This window comes from Ochotona curzoniae, unplaced genomic scaffold, assembly GCF_017591425.1.
Source record: "Ochotona curzoniae isolate NIBS_2020 unplaced genomic scaffold, NIBS_Ocur_1.0 contig_3819, whole genome shotgun sequence".
In the NCBI taxonomy this organism is placed as follows: Eukaryota; Metazoa; Chordata; class Mammalia; order Lagomorpha; family Ochotonidae; genus Ochotona; species Ochotona curzoniae.
The window spans coordinates 29903497-29913894 of NW_024466004.1; positions in this window are offsets into that span (position 1 = coordinate 29903497).

A 10398-nucleotide genomic window follows, 5' to 3' on the forward strand; every position below is an offset into this window, starting at 1 on the left:
ATTCTAGAGGAAAACATAGGAATGACTCTCTGAGAAATAGGAATGGGGAAAGATTTCTTGGAAACAACACCAAAAGCACAGGCAGTCAACACCAAAATAAACAAATGGGACTACTCTAACTAAAAACGAAGCAACAATGGAATGGAAGAAGATCATTGTACACTATACAACTGATAGGAAATTAATATCCAAGATCTCCAAAGAGCTCCAGAAACCCAGGGGCAGTAAAAATAACAACCCTGTGAGGAAATGGGCAAAGGAAATGAACAGACTTTTTTTTTTCAAAAGACGAGATTCAAATTGCTAACAGACATATGAAAAGATGCTCAGGCTCCCTAACCATCAGGGAGATGCAAATGCAAACAACATTGAGATTCCACCTAACTCCAGTGAGGCTGGCCTACATTCAGAACTCTACTAACAACACCTGCTGGCATGGATGTAGGCAGAAAGGCACCCTTCTTCACTGTTGGATGAAGTGTAAACTAGACAACCACTATGGAAATCAGTATGGAGAGTGCTTAGAGAACTGCAAATAAACCTCCCACATGATCCAGCTATCCCACTCCTAGGAATATATGCAAAATGTTTGAAATCTGCATATGAGAAGGGGATCTGTAATCCTATACTTAGAGAAGCACAATCTACCTTAGCAAAGACAGCAACAACCCAGATGCTCATTCAGATAGTAGTGGTTAAAGAAACTGTGGTTCAGCTACTGCATGGAATACTACTCAGTCATTAAAAAGAATGAACTTATTCAATTTGCAACCAAATAAACCCAACTAAAAACCATTATTCTCAGTGAAATAAGTCAATGACGAAAAAGCAAATACCATATGTTCTCTCTGATATAAAGCAACCTGAATGCAAATTATAAGATCAATAGCCCTTTCCATACTGTTTTTGCTGCAACCAATGGGTTTTGATATTGTGTTTACTTTCATTTCTTCAGAATAACTTTTCTCTTATTAAGTTCTTCACTGACTCATTGATCACACAGTAGCATAATTTTCTCCAAGAAGCTTTTGTGGTTTTTTAAATTTTTTTTTTCATTTCTTCAATGACACATTGGTTATTCAGTGACATGTTACTTAATTCCATGGTGGTGCAAATCTTTTGTTTTTGTTTCATGGCTTCTCTTAATGGAATGTACAGTAACTGTGCAATAGAGGCTATCATATTCAATTGTGAAGATACAATTCTGTACGCATCTCTACTTCCAAATCAAAGATGGACTCCCAGTACAACAGTTGGGTGTATCTTGACAATAGGATGCTGGACTCTGCCATTGTCAGTGCCAAAATCTCAGGATATACTTAAATAAAATGATGGACTTACGACTGCTTATGAAGTACTGCACTACTGCAATAATATGGGGAAATACGTTGGGGGAAGGGAATAATTGGGAGACGGGAATCCCAGAGCTAATTGAATTGTACCATAAAATTAAAAATAAAATAGAGGGGAAAAAAAAGTAACATGATTCTTAACCAAGCAGCAATACTAAAAACTTGCCATTAAGTAAATTAGAATATGGGCAAAGTAAACTTGGAGGAAATACCAAATTGCTAAGAATTCTTATGTATCCCTTCTCTGTGTCTAAAGAAGAAGGTTGAAACAGGAGAACTAGAGCTACCTGTCATTTAACTACAGTGATTATGCTAGTCCTTCAGAACATTAAAAAGTAATACAATTTTCTTACTGGGCATCTGATATTACAGTTGTCTGTTTTAGTTGAAGTCAGGCATGGTCAAATTGCTTTGTGTGGCCAATAAATGTTAGTCCCAAAAAGCCTCCATTATCTGAGATCTTTATCAATCTGAATTCCTGAACAACTATAATGAACAAACTTTTATGTTATACATTCAGCCAGACCAAAGAAATAAATAAGTAAACTCTTTCAGACTAAGGTACTTCAATTTTAGAGACAATGTTATTTCATCAATTTTTAGTGAGTGCTACCTAAGATATTCTGATTGATATAAAAATTAGCACCTAATGTGAGGTGCAATCATATTAATTAATATAAAACCATAAAAATAAAACATTGCTTAATGATCCAGGGGTAACTACAAGAAAATTCCCACTGAAAATTAAAAGGTTATGATCAGTAATATCATCCAAAGATACTTTCCATCCAAATGTAACCTGTAATGAATTTTCATGAAAAAAAATTAAAAATGTTTTTATTAGTGTGTGGCGGTTGCTGCAGGGTTAATTTAATAGGGCATATGTGAAAGAGAGGAGTTTCAGAATTTATTTCAGGCAGAAATAAAAATTGATAAAATAATGAAATCCACAGAAAAATTTAAAAAGAAAGAGAGTTTTTCAACTTATGTAAAAAAAAAAAAATCTTCAGAATGGCTTAGAATGATCAAGTTCATTTAGAATCTATCAAGAATAAGATCAAAACTGTTATTAAAAAAAAATCTGTAGGTGAATTAAAGAAACAAAAAGTATAAGGTACAACCGAAGATTTATTACCATTTCTTTTTATTGGAAAAATTGCTTAGGAGAAAAGACAAAATTCTGGTAAGTTCATAATTAACTCAAGGTAAAGTCAGAAGAGAAATAAAGCAACTCAAGTTAATATGTCTAAAAATGAGCTATGTGAGGTTGTTGGTACATAGTTCTAACAGCAGATAAAAAGTCCAGAATCTACCTTAGATTTTTCTAAGAGTTATGGGGATCGTGGGAGGGGCACTCCTCCCAAAAAGTAGAACTGGGATTTGATCAAAGAACATATCGCACAATCGAACAGGCCTGGCTGAACTTCAGAATCGCTCTTCCACATTTTGGTTGCCCTGTCTCTCTTCCACCATTAAATGGGTACAAGGGAGGTAAACACTTTCTCCTTTTACATTTAGAGGTCTGCAGACTAAGAGGAGCTGTCACCAGACCTGGCAGGGACTACAGAGCATCACTTAGAGATCTCAGAACGGAGGCTGACGCAATAAATAGATTTAGTTTGGGAGATCAAAGAACTGACTCTGTAGGGACCAGAGAGGGGAGGTTTGGGCAGTTATTAGCACTGCTTAAAGTATCTCTATTCTTTTCCTGGAACCTACACTCTAAACCCTGGTACATACAATTTACAACCTCACACAACCTGCTTTGAAGGCAGGCAAGAACATGGTGCACTGTTTGGCCAATAAAACCTTAATGAGTCACTCCTCGATGGCAGCTTTAGCAGTGTGAGATTCAGCTCACTCCTGTCTCTATCTGGCAATAAGGAACACTCTGACAAATTGTGTTTTTTACTGTCTTGGATTCCTGACAGACTATGACAAACAAAACCCTCCTGATCATCAATGATGGACATGCAAGTGAATACAAAATAAACACTTCAAGAGATTTTGCAAATTTTGTTACTGTAGCATAATCTATCCTATTGTGCCTCAACCAAAGTTTTTTGTTTTGTTTTGTTTTGTTTTGGCTTCTCAGAAGCCCAAAATCGCCATCCATGGCTGATATTGACTATACAGACACAGGAAATACCCAGCCTCCATACTCAAGTAAGCTACAGTCAATCAGAGCAATGTCTGGTCTTAAGATGTGTGCAGATTTGCTACTCAGGAAGACAGGCTGTGGACTGAAGCAACTCCAGTGAAGTCTGAAAGCAGTGGGAAGAGCTGGAGTTGCGACCAGATCTCCCACATCAGAATTGCCACTGGGCAATGCTGGTAGCAATGCTGGTCATCGCCAGCACTGCAAGACCGGCAACAGCAAGTCACTACTAGCCACAGAAACGGTGATGACTAACCACAGTAGCTGAGTACTAATGTGGCTTGCTTTCCCTCTTTTGCTCCTTGCTCCATGTACAATGAGCTACAGGCTAGAGAAAAGAGAAAAATCATCCCTCGAGGAATTCTAGTTCCCGTCATCCTTCCTGACAGTAAAATAGAAATGAAGAGCAGGGCCCAGCACAATGGCCTGTAGCCTAAAGCCCTGGCCTTGAACACGCCAGGATCCCATATGGGTGCTGGTTCTAGTTCTGGCAGCTCCACTTCCCATCCAGCTCCCTGCTTGTGGCTTGGAAAAATAGTCGATGATGGCCCAAAGCCTTAGGATCCTGCACCCACGTGGGAGACCTGGAGGAAGTTCCTGGCTCCTGGCTTCAGATCTGCACAGCACCAGCAGTTGCGGTCCCTTGGGGAGTGAGTCAGTGGATGGAAGATCTTCCTTTCTGCTCTCCTTCTCTCTGAGTATGTGACTTCCCAATAAAATTTTTTTTTTAAATTTTCTAAAAAAAAGAGACGTAAAGAACAAATCATGCCCATTCCTTATTCCAGACACTTTTGAGAGAAAGGAGGAGTTAAAGCTTCAATCAGATGGGAGAGTAGATTCTTTTTTTTTTTTTTTTTTAAAGATTTATTTTTATTATTTTTTCATTGGAAAGGCGGATATACAGAGAGGAGAGACAGAGAGGAAGATCTTCCGTCCGATGATTCACTCCCCAAGTGAGCGCGACGGGCCGATACTATGCCGGTCCGAAGCCAGGAGCCTCTTCCGGGTCTCCCACGCGGGTGCAGGGTCCCAAAGCCTTGGGCCGTCCTCGACTGCTTTCCCAGGCCACAGGCAGGGAGCTGGAAGGGAAGCAGGGCTGCCGGGATTAGAACCGGCGCCCATATGGGATCCCGGGCGTGCAAGGTGAGGACCTTAACCACTTGCGCCACCGCGCCGGGCCCGGGAGAGTAGATTCTTAACATGTACTTACTTTAAATAATCAAAAGTGATGTAAACTTTAATCTAAGTTGTTGTTAAGATACTAGAAAGATTTATCTGAGCATGGTACCCATCAGGGATTGGGTTTCACGTTTATTTTCCAATAACTTCAGACTTTGCAAGAAAGTAGTGACAGCTCTGATTCTGTTGGAAAATGATTGTGCAAAAATGAGTGCAGACTCAAAAAAATATATATGTATGTGAGAAATAATGGTGGATGTGATAGGACGGAGCTGGAAAGCATATATGGAATGCTCTCAATGCTCAAGGAGAGTATAGTACAATACTAAAAAAAAATGTTTAGAAAGAATATAAAAATGTGTGTAGGTTTGACAGTTTTCCCCCAAAAATGGCTTTTTCTGTCATTACTAGAGAAATGCCAAAAATGGAGCAGACTGGAAATGTATGTTTTTAATTTATTTCTTTTCTCTTCTTTTCTTTTCTTTTTTTCGTTAAAGTTACAAACAGAGATCTTCTGTTTTGTGGCTCACTCCTCAGATGGCTGCAAAGAACAGAGTTGGGCCATCTGCAGCTGGGAGCTGGAAGCTTCTTCTGGGTCACCCACAAGGCCCAAGTTCTTGGACATTCTTCTGCTAAATTCTCAGATCAATAGCAGAGAGTTGGATCAGAAATGGAGCAGTTAGTAATAGAATGAGTGTCCATATGGGATGTCAGAGTCACAAATGGAGGATTCGTTTGCTATGCCACTTCCCTGGCTCAGGAATAGATCTTTAAAAAAATTTTTTTATTTATAAAAAGGATACAGATTTAATGTATCCAGCCTAAAAGGCATAATACTACTTTCATCCTGCATTCCCTCCCTCATTCCTACCCTCCCTCCTTCTTTTCTCTTGATTTTCCTTTAAAGATACATTCCTTTTGATACAAAAATTAAACAATGAAGAATTCATTTCATTTTCCAAGATTGACACTATCATTGTAATCAAGAGACATTTGTACTGGGGCTAGCATGAGCTATCAAATGCTTTAGATAGGCAGTTGATGAGATGTATTGAGAAAAATCGTATAAATGTTCATGCTCTCAAAGCCATTACTGCTTTAGTAAGCAAGAATGAATGCCTCAACTTAATAAAATAAACTTTTGTATTTAGTTGAATATCTAAAAACATATTATTTCATGATTTTGGTTAAACATAAGCAAGCTGATTGAAAAAGTATCTGTGTATTGATAGAGGACCTAGCTGAAAGGTTCTGGATAAGGGACCTGCCACAGATAAAACGTTTGTGTCACACAGACAGGCCTGTAACAGATTGGATTATAAACCTTTAACAGGCTAAAACCAGTGTTCTCTGATTTCACCACATGAAAATACAGTGAGAAGACAGCTGTCTATAAACCCAAAAGTGTCCCTCACCAGATACCAAGTCTGCCACTTCCTTAATTTTGGAATTCTCAGCCCCAAGAACTTTGAAAAATAAACGTTGTTATTTTGAAGTCACCTGGTGTATTGTAACCTGTTATAGCAGCCCAACAAGCATAAAAGAATTCCATCAGCTCAGATGCTATGGATGAATCTCTTTAAAACCAGTGTAGTAAGGATGCATTTGGCAGCTAACTTCTTCTTGGGCTCAATCTGGCTAAATTTTGACTCTTCTTTCCTGTTCAGTTAATGCAAAATCAAGGCAGGAATAATTTAAAATAAAGTCAAGCCAGTTGGCTCTTGAAAACCGCAAACTAGCTAGGGAGAGAAACTGCCAGGTCTTACAAAAAGCTAGCCTGTGGCCATGTTGGGAAAGAGGAAAACCCCGATACCCTCCGTAAGGACAATCCTGGGTGGAAGAGAGTGTGATTTGCAAGCATCAGCCACTCTCAGACACAGGAAGACCATGCTAGGATCACAACGTGAATTCTGTTGGCCAAGAAAGCCACCTTGGTGAAGAAAGGGCATCACAGCCTGAAAGACAGACTCCCTTAACCAACCTATTGGGATTCTGAGAATATAGAGGCCATGAACATTTTGTTAAAACATTCTAATTAGAAGATCAGCCCAAAATTTCATTCAAAATTAAATACAATGAGAATTCCACCAAGACAAGGACCCTTTTTCTTCATGTCTGATGGAATCAGAAATGACATGGGAAGCAACCATGAGAAAGCAAAGGGCTCAGAAAGTCATTGCCCTAGTTTCCTAAACAGTTCAACATGCCGAATGCTTGTGAAGGCTTCAGGAAGAACAGAATTCTCTCCAAAAAGTGGAATTATACTTAGATTTCCCACTAATAAAGCATGATGGCTAGAGGCGAGGCTAAGATGGAATAATAGAAAATATTAATTTTAATTTGTCTCACAACTCAATTTCAAGAAACTAAATCATGCCCAAATGTGCATGAGTATAAACATAAGAGAGTCTCTAATCACAGACTGTTCTTTGAAACAAAACTATTTTTGCAACACTTGAAAACTGTGGGCTGACAAAGACAAAAATGTTAACAGGTTTGCCACTAAAATTTCTCACCATTAATGACTATTTGGTATATGATTTCAGCCAAAAAAAAAAAAGACATTCAAATGGATGAGATAGCATTATGTACCTCCTAAAATAAACATTGGAGTTGCTCAAATTTTGTTATGCTTGCCCAATCCTACTATTTAAAAACCAATATAGATTCTGATAACTCCAAAAATTTGATTTCCTCCTAACCTTGCCTCAGCTCCATGTATCCATTTGCCCCCCCCCTTTTTTTTATCTATACTCGGTGTTCACAAATCTAACTTTATACACACAAATGTCCTCCTACACTTTTATTCTCCACCTTAGCCAATGCCACCTTAACTATCGACCCAGTTGCTCAAAGAGGAATTTTAGGAATCAGAATTGGTATTTTATGATTGCTCATTTTATGTAAGAAAAAAAAATCCAACGCAAGTATCTCTAGTACTATACATTAAACTGAGTTCAAGTACATCCACTTTTCACCAATTTCACTGTATCAATCTACTTCCATCGTAGGGACCACTGCAAGTCTCCTGACATGCCTCTCTTCTTGTTCTCACAAGACTTTCTATACCATTCAATACTATTTATCTGTTACTTTGATTTTTTCGTTCTCTTTATTATCTCCCAATACTTTCTATGACTCATGTCTAATTTATACCTTTAAGTGATAGTGAAGTAGTACATGGGAGTTCATAGTGTGGAACAGCATGTAAAGTTACCATTTGCAACGCCACCATTCCATATGGACACTGGTTCATGTCCCAGCTTTCCACATCTGATAAAACTCCTGCTAATGGTCTGGGAAAGCAACAAAACATAGCCCAAGTGCTTGGGTCTCTGTACCCATGTTGGAGACTCAGACAAAGCAACTAGCTTCTGGTTTTGGCCTGGTCCAACTGTGACCATTGCAGACACACAGGGAGTTAACCAGCAGATCTCTCTCTCTCTCTCTCTCTCCCTCTCTCTCTCTTTCCTCCTCCCTCTCCCTACATCTCTCCACAGCATTTAACAAAGCTTGCCTGTTGGTTAAAATATTTTTCACAAGGGGGAGGCTGCAGTAGGTTAAGATGCTGTCTGAAACAGAGGCATCCCATATCTATCAGAGTATCAACTTGAGTCTACACTGCTTAGCTTCTGATTCAGCTCCCTGCTAATGCAGCTGGGCAAGCCTCAGCCGATGTATCAAATATGTAAGCCCTTGCCACATTTAGAGGATAGCTAGTTGGTGTTGTAGGCTCCTGACTTTGGAACAATCCAGCCCTGGCAGTTGTAGCTATCTTGGGACTGAATCAGCAAATGGAAGAGCAGCTCTCATATTCTCTCTCTCTCCTCTCTCTGTTAGTCTGCCTTTGAAATAAGAAAAAATTAATATTAATAATTTCCTAGAATGTTCTTTCAACTGAATTCACTTTATCATGGTGTTACCAGAGTGTTCAATATTTATCACATAAATGAGACGATATTCATCCTCCTAGAGCTCTCACAGCAATAATGTTGCAAGAAAATGTATAAGCTATTTCTTCTAATCCATTTGTTTCAGGGAATGGAATTCAAAAGGAATCAAATGTCTTTGTCATTGTTACATAACTAATCAAAAGACTGACCCAGAGATTCTGGTCCTTAGTTCTGTGCTAGGTTTTACTACTTAAGCATAATTAATCTTAAATATTAATCCAGTACTTCTTTTCCTTTTTCTCCCTAGCCATTCCTTCAAAACTTACAGTGTTGGCATGAGAATCGCAGTGAAGAACAAGATAGACACTGGTGTAATAAAGCTTTTGGTTCATGGAAATGTGTCTTTAGAAGGAAATTTTAGATAAACAAGCATATTTGTAAGAATCCAATAATTAATTGGTAGTTCACATGAATTTAATAATAGTCTATGTCTTCAAGTTGTAATTTGTTTTAACTGAATTCCAGAAAAAATTAAGTTTAGTGACATAATTAAATATGACCATTAATGAGATTAAGGCAACAGCCAATCGCATTTTTACTGTCTTACCCTAGAAAATCAATAACATTTATTATAAAAAGGAATATTAAATAATCACGTGAATATTTTATTACTTTAAAGTCTTTGTTATCATAGTAAAGGATTATCTAAGTTCAGAAATTGCAATTGATCATCATCTGCACATTTTAGATCACTTAGGATTCTAATTTTTTTTTATTTGTAAGATCATTATGTCCTCTCTTTGTCTTCTGCTTAGTTCTCAACTTTTAGATTGCTGGTTCAACTGCTTACAAATCTCTCCAGAAGATAAAGTTTCCTCCTTCATATAACAGCTTATCTTATGATTATTTTTAAATGTATATTTATTTATTTGAAAGAGTTACAGGGAGAAGAGATCCTCTAGCCTCTGCTTTACCCTGTAGGTGTCAAAAATAGCTTGCAATTTGGAAAGCGAAAGCCAGGAGCCAGCAGCTTCACCCAGATCACCCACATGGACAGCAGGAAGCCAAGCAGAGACCACCTTTCACAGCTTTTTCCAGTGGATGAACAGGAAGCCTCATCAGAAATGGAGCAACTGGAACACAAATCAACTCCCATTTGTGATGCCAGCATCACTGATGGTGGCTTTACCCTCAGGTCACGACTTCACCTTGTTCTTTGACACTTATCTTTACTCTAAGAAAGTTGTTTTAATAGAATCTGCAATGTAACTCCTGTTGCAGAAAATGTTAGTAAAGAAATCTTTATCATAGATAGTGATTTTGACTTTTAAAACCTATAAAAAAACAAACTCGATATATTTTGCAAATTTCCATAATTTCTGACTGCTAGTTTCATTGAAAAGCAAAACATTTGCACATTAGAGAAGTTTGCCAAGAACAAAGAATATGCATTGCATTCTAAGAATATTAAATAATTGTATGAAGTTTGAGACTATATTTATCTGTAGATTTATACATAATCATGTATAACTTTATACACACACTTCAAAAGACTTTCATTAATAGGATAAATTCTAAAAACACCTAATAAAATAAGATGTTTATTTATGAAAACACTTTCTTTGAATTAAATCCAAGCAGCTAAAGTCCACAAGGCTGGAAATGATTAGCCCTGGTGGATGGTTGGCATGGTTTCGTTAGAGGACATTTCTCAACATATGAAAAATGTTCAGGGAATAGAAATATTTGTCAGCCTTAGAATGGAGAAAAAGAAACATTCACAAATTTGAAGTTGGGCAGAAGGCATATAACAGTC